The following is a 15848-nucleotide window of genomic DNA, read 5'->3' on the forward strand; positions in this document are numbered from 1 at the left end:
TGAGGATTGTAAGGGATGCCAGTGGAGTGGCGTATGTTCCAAGTGGATATCTTGGAAGGCTTTGCTAACAAAGCAAGGGCCATTATCTGTTTTAAGTTGACTGGGGAGGCCGAGTGTGGCAAAACATTGTAGTAAATGACTTTGTGCATGTTTAGCCTTTTCCCCAGTGTGGGCTGTAGCCCAACAGGCATGAGAATAAGTGTCAATAGATATGAAAATATATTTTAATTTTCCAAATGCTGGAAAGTGAGTGACATCAGTTTGCCATAAAACATTAGATTTAAGCCCCCTAGGGTTTACGCGGGGGGGGGGGGGGGGGGGGGTTGTAAAGGTGGTACCTGTAAACACGGGATGCAAGATTTACAGGTATGAACAAATCTTTTAAACTGTGAAACTGGGATTTGTGGGAATAGGGCTTGAAGCCCTCTCCAGTTAACATGAGTTAAGGCATGAAAATCAGATGCACACTGTGATATTTTGTCTGCCAGGGCATTTCCTGAAGAAAGGAACCCGGGCAGCCCTTGGTGCCCCCTTAAATGGTGCATGTAAATAGGTTGGTTTCTTTGTTGTAAATAGGATCATTAGTGGTGTGATAGGGTTGTTGTCCAGTCGGATATGATTGAGCAACCCAGGCAATAAATTTACAACATATCGCAATCAAGTGGATGAGAGGAATGGGAAAAAAGCAGTCCTTGAGATCAATGATCATGAGATGCAAGTGGCTGGGGATGGCAGGGGCCCAAGGTAGGCCCTGCAAAGGAGTCCCCATAATAATCCTTTTGTTTATCTCTCTAAGATCTTGGAGCATTCTCCATTTTCTTGAAGCCTTTTTTATTACAAAAACGGGTGTGTTCCAAGGGCTGACAGAGGGTCGAATGTGTCCCAACCTAAGTTGTTCTTGGATAATATCTCTTAAAGCCTGTAGTTTGTGAGAAGGGAGTGGCCACTGCTCCACCCATATTGGAGGTCCGTCTTTCCATTTAATCTGGGGGACCAGGGGAACAGTGGCCTCTAGAATTGGGGGTGAACCCTGATTCTGGGGAGGGGGTGTTGAGCTCGCATTTTGTAATTAGGGTGACAGCAGGTGTTGAAATGTTGTTGGTATTCTTCCTTATCTAAAAGCTCATCATAAAAGCCCTTATGATCGGTGGTGATGTAAGCATCTGCCTGGCCAAGGACGTCTTGTCCTAAAAGATTAGCATTAAGTCTGGAAGCAATGAGAGGCTTCACCTCCCCAGTGGTGCCATCTGCATCTCTCCATTTTAACCATCCTTTTGTTTCAAAAGATGGTGTTTCACCTCCTACCCCGAGGATTTGAGGCACAGGGACAACATCCCAGCTAGGAGGCACTTACTCTTGGCGGAGGACAGTTCGATCTGCCCCTGTATCAATTAAGCATCAGAACCTTTTACCCTCGATGGTGATGTCCCCTTTTGGCTGGTTACTTTTATGACCCCCTTGGGGTGACGGGGCTAGGGGTTGCCCCTGGCTTAGTTTAAAGGATTGCCATCTTTGTCAAATTTGGACCTACAGTCCTTTTTCCAATGTAATCCTTTTTCACATGGGGGGCAAGGTTTGGTAGGGGTTTTTTTGCCTTTAGCCTTGGGACATTGGCTTTTAAAATGACCTTGTCTTCTGCAACTAAAACATTGTCCCTTGAAGGGTGGGGAAGTATGGTTTCCTGAGGGGATCAGGGCAGTAAACACCTTGAAGCCTTTGGTTAAGTTTTGTGTCTGAGCCTGCAAGGCTGTGGATAAAGTCCTAGCTTGAAAATGTTGACTCCCGATAACCCACTTCTCCATGGATCGATAACCCACTTCTCCATGGATCGGTCCCTTAAGCCTGCGCAAGCCAACTTATGATCAGTGGTCATTCCATCCCATACAAGCATCTTAACAAACTGATCTCGGAGTAGGCCAGGGGGAAATTTTCTTTGTATATTTTGCTTTACCCTAACAATAAAGGAAGGGAGGTCTTCATTGGGCCTCTGGTTTATTCCAGTAATTGGGGGCTCTGTGGGGCCCTCTGCGAGCTTTGCCCAGGAAGCTAAGGTGGCAGCCCTGACTTGGTCTTGGTAAGGAGGCGGGATTGCTGCCTGTTGGATTCCTGTACTATATTGATCTGCAGTTCCAGGACAACATGCCAAAGGTAACTGGGGTGACAGGATTGGCTGCTTGATTCCTTTCCACTTGGGCATGGCACTCCTCCTTATAAAAGGCACAGAACTTAATAAACAAATTTGGGGGGAGGACTGCCTTACATAACATCTTCCAGTCCTGAGTGGTGCAGGGCTGATGGGCTAGTCCCTGAAGGATAGTTTCTGCCCATGGAGAATTAGGGCCATCCTCGGCAACAGCCTTTTTTAGTTCTTTTAAATCCTGGGCTTCCCAAGGATACCAAGGGGCTGGTCTGTTGCCCCCCGGATTAACATTAACAGGGTAGGCTTGAAATGAAAGTTTTAGTTGATCTATGGGATTTCCCCATGTATCTTCAAGTGGTTCGGGTTTACTGAAAAGAGGAGCTGAAACCGGGAAGGCTTGGGGTTCGGAAAAAGGCGGGGGTGGGCTTTCAAATTTAGCCCAATTGGTATTTTGGAGCAGAGTCTTATGACCCTGCTTTTCTTCTACCTAATCACCAAAAGGGGAAAGGTTGGGATAGAGCTTTGCACAAGGGGCCCCATCGGCCGTTGGTTTGGGCTGTTAATAACCCTTTTCACTAACTGTATTGTCCTGTGCTCACTCCTCAGCAAAAGCTGTCCAAATGCACTCTGTACACGGGGAGTCTGAGTTGTCTTTAGTGCTAGACTTAAAACATAGTTTAAGGGCGGATACAGTGGGATAAAAGCCTAAGAGTGGCTCGACTCTCTGGTGGACCTCCCTCTTCTGAGCCAGGGCCTGAATATGATCCCAGGTATCATATGAGAACAAATCAGCCGAGAGCACCCAAGGTGCTATAGATAGAACAGCCGCCCACGTTGTGGCAACAGTAGCATCTGAAAGCTCTAACTCCCGACTTTTTAACAAATACTTTAGAGCCTTAAGGGCTGGATCTCTGGGTTTCTCTTGAGAATTCCCCATGGCCAAAACCTAAAAAGGAGAAGACAGAGAAAGAAACGAAAGTAAAAGGAAAGATACGACCTTGAGGCCGTTGGTACTCACCCTGATAACAGATTTCTCTTGAACGTTGTCCTTCTTTCTGAAGCTCCGCACTGTAGGTCAGGGCCTCTTCATCATCTATCTTTCAGGATCGTGCGGCATTTTTGGCCATCCCAGTGGAAAGGAAAAGGTGAAAGTGGTATGAGGCGCCGTCCTCACATGGGGCACCAGCTGTTGGGCGTCTCTAGCGGCCGCAGGGGACCCCAACAGGTTTTTTTCCTTTCCCTAGAGGGTTGGGGCCAAAGGGGTTGCCCTTTTCTCCCCCCCAGGACGCAGGGCGAAAAGAGATTCCAAGAGCTGGGTGAGCACACTGTTGCTCTCCCAGATAGGGAACAAACACACACACGCGCAGCGGGGGTTCTGTCAGCCAGTTCTGTTTATTGTAACACAAAAGATCATATTTATGTGCTTAGCAGGCAGGGATTTCCAAGCTTAGGCCAATCCTTGAAAAGGTCAAATGTGCACGTACCTTGCGTCTCTATGCTTAGCCTTCCCCCTTAACTTCCCTTGGGCACCACCTTTTATCCGTTTAGGCCATCTGTTGTTTTTGCTTAGAAAAAGGGTGCTGTCCCATAGGCCCCGTGGCTCACTTGGGAGAGTGCGGCGCTAGGAGCGCCGAGGCTGCGGGTTTGGATCCTGTATAGAGATGGCCGGTGGGCTCACTGGCTGAGCGTGGTACAGACGATACCGAGCCAGGGGTTACGATCCCCTTACCGGTTAAAATAAAAAAACAGGGCTGTTTAGAGCAGGGGATTGGCAAACTGCTGTCTGAAAGCTGCCCCACTGCCTGTGTTTGTAAAGTTTGATTGGAACACAGCTCCACTCATTCATTTATATACTGTCTGTGGTAGTTTAAGCTATTGGAGTCCCTCTTTTATTTTTTTCCTAATGAGAAAATCTTATATATGAGTATAGTTCCCAGTTGGGAGTACTTTTATTCCCAGGTGTGGAAAATGTCTTTCAGTTCTTAAACTTTTAAAAATTATAAGTGACATGCTCATTGTAAAAAAGAAAATAAACAAGCTAAAAAAATTAAAATCCTACCTAATATGTTCACTTTGAGGAGTCTCTCATTTTTGATGTTGAAGTTAAAATTACTCTTGCCTGTAATGCTTGATAATTAAAGTATGGATGCTTTTTTTAGGGTCTACTTTTTTGATTTCCTTGACCCTAGTGAATAAATTGTGATTTATTTTTCTGCTTTTAAGTAGTAGAATTAATAATATTTTCTCCCATAAAAAGAGTAATAAGAGAATTCTCCTGAATAGATATGTTGTTTAAAAAAGGAACTGGATATAAATTTGATCAGATTTTTAAAAATGTTTGGGAGTAGGCCTAAGATTATAATATAATAAATTTAGGCATTTATTTATTTTCCCCCTCTAAAAACTTAGAATTTTTGCTTAGGAATTATTCCCTAAATGAAGTAGCCTCACTTATCTAATTAATGATGGACCTAGTTCTAAAAGTGTGGGGTTTTTTTCACTTAATTTTTGCTTGCAGTCCTGGGAGTTTTTTGTTTTCTCCTGTACAAAATTAGCCTTTTGAAGACAGAGCCTACCTTGAAGGAAACAGACAGATTACTTTCAGTATATTTTAAGCTTCAAGGTTCTGCTTCACTGGTGGAGAAATCTGTCTGCGTATTTTGAGAGATCATGATATATAGTGGGAATTCTTGAAGTGGGAATTGGAGGGTGAGGAGGAAGGAAGGAGTAGAGGGATCAGAATCACCTTGGAGTTTTTCCAATTCAGTACTGCCCTCCCCCATCCCCAACAAAGTTTGATAAATCCTTTCAGGAGGCTGGGTATGCCCATGAAGTGAGCCATAGTTTCTGGTGGGAATGCAGAATTGATGTAGGAAAAAGAATAGAAATAGAAAATAAATTCTGGATGTAATATGATTTTTTGCAGCCTTTTGTCTTTCTGTTTATGAAAGTGTTAGGACTTCATATAAAATGTCGTTATTTTGAAGCCTAGGTATTAAGCATTTAAAAAAAAATGTACTTGTAATCCCATATGTCCTTAATGTTTGAAGGTTTTGGAATGCAGAAGCAAAAATGTTTGCTCTTCTCTTATGTCATAAACTTCTGGAGGGCACAAATGTGTCTTATAAATAGTCTATATGATGCCAGCTTTTGCAAATAGTTGTAAGAATACAAATAATGGGTTAATGTCCATTCACCTTGCTTCACCTACCACCTCCCCAAGCCTTCTCTCTCCCTTCCTCCTCCCCCTCAAGTTTTCTTTCTCAGGTCTTAGAGATTATTTAGAGATCATTGTTCCTTTCAAAATATAATTTTATTTAGTGAATATAGGTTTTTTGTTTTTTTTTTTTAATACAGGTGATATTTTATCCTAACAATAAAGAAATTATTGTGGGAGAATAGCCATTTAGAATGACATTTCTAAAGTCAGCCTTACATCAAAGGTGTGCACATACACATTGTCATAACAGAGGATTTATATTTTTGTACATGGGTTGGCAAATTACCAGAGTCCTCCACCTGGTTCATAAATAAAGTTTTATTGGAACACAGCCACAATCATTCATTTAAATATTTTCTATAGCTGCTGTTGTGCTACAATGGCAGAGTTGAATAGTTGTGATGGAGACACTACAGCCTGTAAAACCTAAAATATTTACTATCTGGCCCTCACTGAAAAAGTTTGCTGACCCCGTTTTAGTGTATTTATTTTCAGAAGATCTTCAGTAGATTTCTTTAATTCTTTGGCCCCCACAAAACTGACCTCAAATGTCTTTTGGCAATTTATAATTATCACGTTTTAGATAAAGTGTTTTTATAAATATTAGCTTGAAGTACCTACTCATAGATAGGCAATTGAAATTTTATGCTGTCAAGTTTTACTCACTCAGTCTTGCCTACTGTGTTGAATACTTCATTTTAGTTCTAAGTGAGCACATAGATGTTTTTTGAAAAGTTTTTTGAGTTCATATTATATTGAATTATGGCTAAGAAGAATAATCTAATTTATGGAGTTATGAATAATGCTGTGCCCCAACTTTGTGAAAGTTAACTAAATGAATGTTATAATCAAGATTATCTTGGTATTTAGCTACATAAATAAAAGAAAAAAATTTTTTAAAATGTATTAAGGTTAATGTTTTAAATAAGAGCAGCGAAGGACCAACCAGCATATGCAGCTTTATTCAACCATTTCATTATTTCCTAGAGAGTCTATGAGAGTGCCTTGGTTTTGGCCAAGCTTACTTGTTGGGGATGGAGAGGGATAAGGAAGAGAGCAAATATACAGATCCTGCTCAAGAAGGTACTGGGGCTGACAGGTTCTCCAGAAACCTAACTTAAAACCTCTTAGCACCTGGCTGGCACTAATCTTTGTTGATGATATATTCTCATTTCTGTGAAAAATATTATCTAAAGAAGGATTTTTCACTTAGATAGGATCAAAGGAGTGAGGGTGTATTTGTGAATGGGAAGGAGTTATACAGGGTCATAGAGTAGAGAACTGGCATGAAGAGAATATTGTGCATATGAATGTGGAGTTTAGCTCCAACATATTTTTGCTGTTGTTCCATAAAATAACTGAGAATTTTCTTACTTTTAATCTATCAGTACATTAAAATGTGTAAGTTTAAATGATAAGTATTCTGACAAAGTTACAGCGTACATGTACAGAGTACAAATACACAGGAATTTTTTTCTGAAGGTGAACCACAGTACCATTGTGCATCTAAAGTTTGATGCACAAAACAGCAAAAAAATGTTCATTATTTCCTAGAGAGGCTTTGAGAGTGCTCTCTAGGACAGACATTCATTTTTTTGGAAAGACTTTCTAGAGACAGTTTGGCCAAGAATCTGACATGATATGACACAGGATGGTTTGCTTTGAGCATGTGAAGATTTCCAAACTGCAGCTAGCTAGTGGTAAAGTTATTAGAGACTTGTTTTGTATGTATGTAGAGATAAAATTAGATTCCAAATATGGAAGTATTCCACAAAAAAGAAATAGTGGTATATAAGGAAATGGCCCTGAGGACATGGCTGGATACAAAGTCTCACTTTTTCCTTAACATAAAGTTTTAAAGTGATAATATATAGAAATAATGTAAGCTAATATATTAATACCAATTTAGCAAATATTGTCAGAGCTCTAATTCTCTATCTTTTGATTCCATGATGAATTGAACAAACATGGAGCCAAAATGCTGAAAAGAGACCTAAGACGTGTATTTGTAGCCCCAGCTAATTACAGAACAATGTATAAGCAATTCATAGGATGCTGTGGAAACATCTAATTGGCATGTGGCTCAGGAAGACTTCCTGGCATTAAGGAAGACTCCTGGGGTGACCTTGCCAAAAAACTTCTCTGAGGATGGAAGGATAATCAAAGAGAAAAATGCTTTTTGTTTGTTTTTTTCTTTCTTCCTTCAAATGTGAGGCTTGGACTGTCCAGGCGAGGCTCCCTACTTAAACATCTCTGGCCTAGGGAAGGACACCTGGCCCCTCTCCTCTAGGCTCGGCTGAGGGGAGAAAAAAGCTTTGAGAACAGTAGGAGTCTAAGAATAATAGGTTTACAGCATGTAGCTTGTTCTCTGGTGGTGGAGCATATGATGGATCTGTCTACTTCCTCATTTCTACAGCCAGAGGAAAGGCCCGAGAGGGCCAGATGATGAGTCTCTTTGCTTGCCATTGTAGCTCCTGTTCCTTGGCTGAGAACCTACCTCTTCTCTGGGTGGGTTGTACTGGAGAGATGTCAGACACTGCAATTTCCATTTCAGAGAGATACTGATGGTGGGAGATCGGAACAAAATTTGAAAACTATGATTCTTTGTGTACCTTAAACAATTGGTTTAGATTTTTCAACATCTTAAAATATTAACCCAAAATTAGTTATTTAAAAGATACTTATTATTGTTTTTGTTTTTAGTTGTGATAAACAAACCTTATAAGGTTAGTCAGCATTTTGGCTTTCAGTAGCTTTTTTTTTTTAATGTCAGATTTATTGAGGTATAATTTACATGAGTTTTGGCAAATGCCTGTAGTCATATAACTACCACATGATCAATATACAGAACTTTTTCATTACGCAGCAGTTCCCTTGTGCCCTTTTAAAATGTGCTGCTTCTTTACAGGTCTCTGCCCTTTAACATACAAGCTAAGCAGATATGTATCTTTCTAAAACATTGCCTTTTCTTTCATTCAGATTTCTCCTAAGGAAGCAGTTAGCCTAGCCTCCATCCTCAGTTTTATGTTACCTGGCCTTTCACTTAGTCTTTGGTTCACCCACCATACTTGCCCTTTAGTCTTACATGGAACTTTCTCTTTACAGATTCTGGCCTTTTCCCCCTCCCACCTTCATTTCTCCAGGGCTGTTTCAACAATGTGAATTATGTAATTAAACTAATGACATTTTACATTGCTTTAATCACTGGCTATTCAATACCTCAGAGTTTAAAGCTAGTATACAGCATATATGGGATGATGTCAGAGGCTTCAGTTTTATTTTTTAGGGCATTTAGGTTTATTACAGTTATTCTAAGCCTCTGTTGTCCACAGGTAGGTTTATAGGAGGGTTGACTTATGGGGAGATGCAAGGTGATTTTAGTAAAGCTCTAGTCCTAGTCACTGAAGCAGTTTGGTGTTTGGACCTCCCATTTCTTCTGTTAGGATCCTATTTTAACTTCATGGGTCATCTACCTTTGTCCTTTTTTAATCCATCATACTAAAGTGGAATGTTCTTTGAAAACTACTACCTTAGCTGATAAAGATATAGGCCAAATGCCTCGCAGGGTAGACTTATTTTATGACTCCAATAAAAAGTTGATAAATATACATATACCTGCTTGTAGTGTTTGAATTTTTTATTTTTACCATCTGTATGTACTATATTATTTTTGCCTTTTCCAATTAAAAAAATACCCATAAATGTTTTGAACTTCTTGGAATTTCTATAGTTACTTTCTACTTTGTAGGATCATATGCCATCTGTAACAACAGTGCTTCCTGTTTATTTCTTGTTTTTGTCATCTGGGTTTTCTGCCAGTTCTTTTATTGTCATCTCTTCTCTAGTTTATCGGGTTTTAAAAAGTACACTGGTAGGGGAATCTTGGAAATTGCTACAATTTTTAATGGGAGGGTGGGAGGTACGGGAGTTTGAGAGGCAAAAATATCAAGAGTAAAAAACAAAATGCTATAAATAGGTTAAAATACGAGAAATGAATAAGGGAGAAGCAATTTACAATATGTATTTTAAAAAAACCTTTCGATTTTACAATAGTTTGATTTACAGAAAAGTTGCAAAATATACTGTTTTTAACTAGAAATGTTATAAAACCATCCGAACTAATTTTTGTTACTTATATACCATTTTAAAATTTTCTGCTGAGTCAAAGGAATAACTAGATAATTACTGAATGTATTGATGGAATTCTTCTTCCAAGCTCAAAAGTGAAAATACATAAAAGACAACTGAGAAGAACATGGAAGTGCCAGAAGGGTACCTATGACTAGACTAAACGGTGTAAGTAGGCCATTAAATACAGCTTTCTACTTGTAGATGGGCTTAAGACAGGTGTCTTCATTGTATTTAAAGTCCTTGGGAAACTGGAAAGTATTTTCTGTTGTTTCAAAAGATCATGAAACACCTTTTCAGAGGTTTTGCTTGTTTGTTTGTTAGTAAAGCAGAGCTTTAAGCATTTTTTAATTTTTAAAAAATTTGTAAAAATTTATGAATGCAAGCTTTATATTATATAGTTAATGATTATTACTAATGTTTGGGTGCTTATACAGGCATTATACTGAATCCTTTATGCTGGTGATCTTATTTAATATTCACAAAAGACCTGGAAGATACGCACTATTATGATGTTTGTTTTACAAAAGAGGCAACCAAAGTTCAAAGCAATTTGCCTAAGGAAGGAGTGGAGCCCTGATATGAACCTAGTAGGTAGTTAGGCTCCAGAGACCAGGAGCTATATGAGTACAGTCTTAACTTTATCTCTACTTCAGAAAGTGTGGCATACTTTATGTGCTTATCAACATGGTAATAATAACAATAACAGCAAACATTTATTCAGCACTAATGTGCCAAGCATTGTTCTCAGCTCTTTACATGTATTTGCTTTCATGATCCTTAAACAACTCTAGTAGCTTGCTGTTACCTTGTTTTACAATAGAAGACTCTGAAGCTGTGGGGGATTGAGTTATCTACACAATAGCTAGTAAGCCAGAATTTAGGCCCAGATCTGCCTAAGTCCAGACTCTTAACCACTATGGTATGTTGTAGAACAGTATTACCAGTTGCCATCAGTGTTTGAAAGGAACTTGAAAGTCTTTAAAGCATGGCCTTCCCATCATGTCTCCATCTTTCCTTGAGTAGAACCATTGAGTAGGCTCCACTCCTTGCCTTAGAGCCTAAAATACTCTCACTTCTCTTGGAAGTTCTTCCAGCAATGCATTTGACAAATATTTATTAAATAGCTAATGTGTGCTAGGCATTTAACTAGGCTCTGAGACACAAATGAACAAGATAGTCAAGGGTCTAACACTCGTGGAGCCTCATTCTAGTGGGAGAGATAAAATATAAATGTTTAAATAAATAAGGTAATTTTAAAGACTAATTGCTGCTCTCCTGGCCCAGGCTTTCCCTCAACAGCCACATCTCCCTGGTTGAAGTCTTTTTTTCTGGTTTATTTGTAGTCACAACATGAGGCTATGGGAATCTTTTTTTTTTTTTTTTTAAGATTTATTTTAATTTTTATTGAATTATAATTGATTATACATATTTTTTGGGTTCAACATTGACATATGTTGATCAAATCAATATTACTAGCATATATATTGTTACAAATGGTACTTATTCTTAATGCCACCTGTCCAATCTCTCTCCATCCCCCTTTCCCTCCCTCCTCCCCACTCTGATAACCCTAGATTTCTTCTCTCCTTCTGAAAGAGTAAAGGTTACTCTGTTGATTTGCTGCTTAGATGATCTGTCCAATGCTGAGAGGTGTGTTCAGGTCCCCCAGTATTATCGTAGAGCAGATGCTTCTTCTGTCACTCTGGAATGGGATTTTTGGAGAGAGACATCCTCTTCTTTTCTTTGGTCTCTGCTGGTGACTCTCCTGTGTCAATGCATTCCAGTGGCTGGCGGACCATCCACATGGTGGTTGTGGTGTCTAGCCACTTTCGTGGCAGCCATAGTTATTGTGGTGGCTGTGGTGGGCCACCCACACGGAGGTGATGTTTTTGGCATGCTCCTTGGCGCTGGCAGTGTGCCTGGTTTTGTGGTGGGGGGGCGGTCTGGTCCCCAGCTCTGAGGCTATGGAAATCTTGATTCATTCATTACTTTTATTCTACAAATCTATCAAATACCTACTATTTTATTTTAATTAAAAATAAAGACAGTTATTGCTCTTAAAGAGCATACTATTTTGTACAATGCTTCCCAGTCTTTCCCATCTAGTGACATTCATAGAAAATGAATAGGGTAAATACAAGAGGCAGGTTAGCTGGGAAGTAGGCTGTTGCTGCCCCAACCTCTGCCCAACTGCTTAGAGGGCTGAAGGAATCCAATAACACAGGCATGCAATAGTAAACCAGTTTTGCACTTTTGGTTTAGTGAGGAGATTTTTGCACAAAGATTCGTTTGTTATACAATAGTGGGTAATAGCTATGAAACTGGTTCAGGAGACATTTCACTAACTGGCTTCTACCTAGAGAGATTAAATGGTGTTCTCCATTCTCTTTGAATGCTTGGGTGTACTCTGTTATGCATAAGTTTTCTCACCAAAGTGAGTGGCTTACATATTAAAAGTCCATTGTGTTTGTTCCTAAACCTGCTCATGTCAATTATCTTTGTTGTATTGACATACTGTGATAAAATTTTATGTAAACCAGAGAAATGGGTTTAAAAAAGTTATTTCTAGGAAAAGTGAGTTGAGTGCTTTGGGAAAATTTGATTTTTGAATAGCAAAAAAATAAAAAATAAAGCGTTAAATTAACTATTGGCTAGACAACTATGAAAGATTGGGGAAATTGCATAAATCTAGAATGATTCTTCTGCATGTAGATTGTTTCCCATATGTCTAAGTTCTTAGCCCAGTTGGAAGAAACTGAAACTGCAAATCACAGAATGTATATTCTTGGTGTAGTTTACATTTTAAAAAAATGACAGAATTCTGGTCAGCAGATTCATACCATACCTAAGGAAAAAACCTTAGAGAGTGAATGAATGTACATTTATTTGTAAAAAGTTAAAATACTTAATGTATCTAAAACTTTTTCATGATTCTATGCTTGAACTTATTTTTTAAATTAACTGTCTACCTGTCCAGAATGTTATAAGTAATTGGGTTTCAGGTATATATGCTAAGTTTAGCAGGAGAAGGAGCAGCTGGGGAGTTGCAAAAGTCTAGTTAAGCACATTATGAAAGATGACATTAGAGCTGAGACTTGAAGTATGAATAAGAGTTTGTGCAAAAAAACAGAGGTAGACATTCTGGGTTTAAAGGAACATAGTATGCAAAGGCCCAAAGACATGAGAGCAGAAAGTGCTCTAAGAATTATAGTTTTTCTGGTACTACTGGAGAATAAGAATGGAAATGGGGGCTGGCCAGTTAGCTCAGTTGGTTAGAGCATGGTACTGATAAACTGAGGTCCAGGGTTCGATCCCTTTACCAGCCAACTGCCAAAAAAAAAAGGACCAAAAAAAAAAAAAAAACCAAAGAATGGAAATGGGAAGTGAGTAGCAGGCTAGATGGGATATATTTTTAGGAAACAAGTGGGGAGTGGCTGTGTTTAAGTTCTTAAATTCTGTACCCCAAACTACATAGGAAACCCCATAGCCATTGGAGAAATGGCTACATTTGATTTTCCATGGTGTTCTTTTTTAACTTCCTTTTTTAGGGCTAACTAGCCTTCTTACATTTTAATTTCTATACATTATGATGTGTATTGTACAAATTTTTATAATTTTAAAATACCTAAGCTCATGATAGTGAATTATAATATTCCCAATATGCTTAGTCAACAGGAATCTGAGAAATGTTCAGTGTAAATCACCAAAATATTTACCATTACAAAGACCACGTACATAAGGCAGAATTCATTCTGCCTTCAGTGTATTTAACACTTTTTTTTAAGTTTGGTAGTGATGGCAGATAGGTCAAAAACACAGACTCCAGAGATTTAAATCTTTTCATTACTCCTTCCTTAGCCATGTCACATTAGGCAAGTTATTTAACTGCTTTAAGTCTCAGTTTCTCACTCATAAAAAGTAAATATAATAAAAGAACCTACCTTATAGGATTTTAGTGAGGATTATTGAGAATGCACATAAAAGCCTTAACTATGTGCCAGGTACTCTGATAAAGGCTCAACAAATGTTTGCTATTCTTGTTACATATTCAACAAACATTTATTAAGTAAATCCTAGATGTCAGGTATTATGCTGAGCACAGTAAAAACAATAGAATTATATTAAGATTACAGATGGTGTTTCTTTTTAAAATTCTATAACTTTCATATTTATGTATTCTTTGTCTTTGGTTATAAATATATTCCTACTATGTTATCAGTATCCTTAATATGATATAAATTTCATTTATAATCATGAATAGTTCAATATTTTTTGTTTATATTTTTTAGCAAAATATTCTATCAAGTAGATGAACCATAAGTTACATCCCTAAAATTCTCTTAGATATGTTGCTAGTCTGTAATTTTCATTGTGTGAGATACTCATCTATACAAACAAATTTCCCTTATTGCAAAGATAAAATTTAGTTAATTCTTTAACCTTCAGGATTGCAGGAGGCCTGTACTCTGTCAGATCAATGAGGATAAACAATATAATGCCCTCTGTTATGAAAATGCTTAGCTGTACTATTCTGTTTGATGAGTTTTATTGAAGAGTATCTAGATCCACATAGTGAAAGCCCTAGGATGTATGTAAAATTATCTTTAATCATCCATGTTCATAGGTTTTATATCTATTAAACTCAAGGTAGATGTAAGGGGTAAGCTTTGTCTTAGAGGACTATTGTAGCTGTTAAAAGAATTGGGTACACATTTTTCATACTGTGTAGAAGTTTAGGTATTTAAAGGATTGGTGTATGTTGATTGTGTGGTATAAGGTTTAGTGGGATGAGGAAGCTTTGTAGAATTCCATGGCATTAGATTGTCAAAGGGTAGGTGAAAGACTGAAGTAATTGGTGCCATTTACTGGAGGAGGAGGAGGAGAGAGGGAAAAAGGAAGGAAGGGAAATAGAAATAAACATAAGAAACATGCAGGAACTATATAAAGACTTTCAGAAAACTTTAAAATTCTTCTGAGAAGAACCGACGACCCCCAGGCCCCAACGCTGTGACCTGGCAGCACCTGCAGGATTCAGGCCAGTCGAGTACCCACCGCCGAGAGGCCCGAACTGATGACCCCCAGGCCCTGAGGCAGCAACAGGCAGCTGAGTGACAGCAAAACTCCCTGCCACTGCTGCAGACACCAGGGTGGAACAAGTGGTCCAGTCCATGAAAGCCTCTGCCACAATGACTAAACACCAACAGAGAGATACTAGAAATATAAAAAACCAAGAATGTATGACACCATCTAAAGAATATAACAACTCTCAACTTCTAGATCCTATAGAACAGGAAGTCCTTGAAATGACTGGAAAGGAATTTTGAGCAACAATTCTAAGGAAACTAAATGAGATACAAAAAAACTCAGACAACACAACAAAATGAGAAAAAGTATACAGGACCTGAAAGAGGAAATGCACAAAGAAATCAATGCCCTGAAAAAGAATGTAGCAGAGTTTGTGGAGCTGAAGAATTTATCCAGTGAAATAAAAAACACAACAGAGAGCTTAACCATCAGGCTAGAACAAGCAGAAGAGAGAATTTCTGGCCATGAAGACAGCCTATTCAAAATAACACAGGCAGATGAAAAAATAAAAAATAAAAAATTGAAGAAAATCTAAGAGAGATAACAGACAAACTTAAGCACTCAAATATCCAAATCATGGGTATTGCAGAAGGGAAGGAAAAAGGAGATGGCATTGAAAACATATTCAATGAAATAATAGCAGAAAACTTCCCAGGTATAGGGAGAGATACAGACTGTTCTTCAGATTCAGGAGGCTTAAAGATCCCCAAACATATTCAACCCAAAAAGGTCCTCTCCAAGACGTGTTATAGTCAAATTGGCAAAACTCAAAGACAAAGAGAGAATTTTAAGCTGCAAGAGAGAAGTGTCAAGTCATCTATCAGGGAGCCCCTATCAGACTAACATCAGACTTTTCACCAGGAACCTGTAAAGTCAGAGGAGAATGGGATGATACATTCAAAATACTAAAAGACAAAAATTGCCAGCCAAGAATACTTTACCCACAAGACTATCTTTCCAAAATGAAGGTCAAAAAGTATATTTCCCAGACAAACAAAAACTGTAGGAGTTCACTACCACACAACTAGCCTTACAAGAAATTCTCAAGGAGATACTGGGTCTGGTGCCTGAAAATCAATCATCACTACCGTGAATACTCAAGAAAGAATAAAACCCATTAGGAAAATAAAAATGCTAACAATAAAGAGAAATAAAAAAAGTTTATCTACCATCCCAAGATACCAACAAACACAGAAGACAAACAGTAAATCAGAAAGAAAGGAACAAATGATATTTAAAACACTCAAACAAAAATCAATAAAATGTCAGGAG

General features: G+C 38.5%; 1 protein-coding gene and 1 non-coding gene across 3 annotated transcripts in view; one reads left to right on the forward strand and one right to left on the reverse strand.

Annotated features, from left to right (window-relative positions):
- The window catches only part of UGP2 (UDP-glucose pyrophosphorylase 2), a 66990-nt gene that overhangs the window by 22189 nt on the left and 28953 nt on the right, over positions 1-15848 (forward strand). The gene's annotated exons all lie outside the window — the stretch shown is intronic.
- LOC134363477 (small Cajal body-specific RNA 21) lies at positions 7566-7676 on the reverse strand. The gene has a single exon (XR_010021728.1). It is a non-coding gene; the product is annotated as a small Cajal body-specific RNA 21 (non-coding RNA).

Source organism: Cynocephalus volans, chromosome 14 (genome assembly GCF_027409185.1).
Source record: "Cynocephalus volans isolate mCynVol1 chromosome 14, mCynVol1.pri, whole genome shotgun sequence".
Classification (NCBI taxonomy): domain Eukaryota; kingdom Metazoa; phylum Chordata; class Mammalia; order Dermoptera; family Cynocephalidae; genus Cynocephalus; species Cynocephalus volans.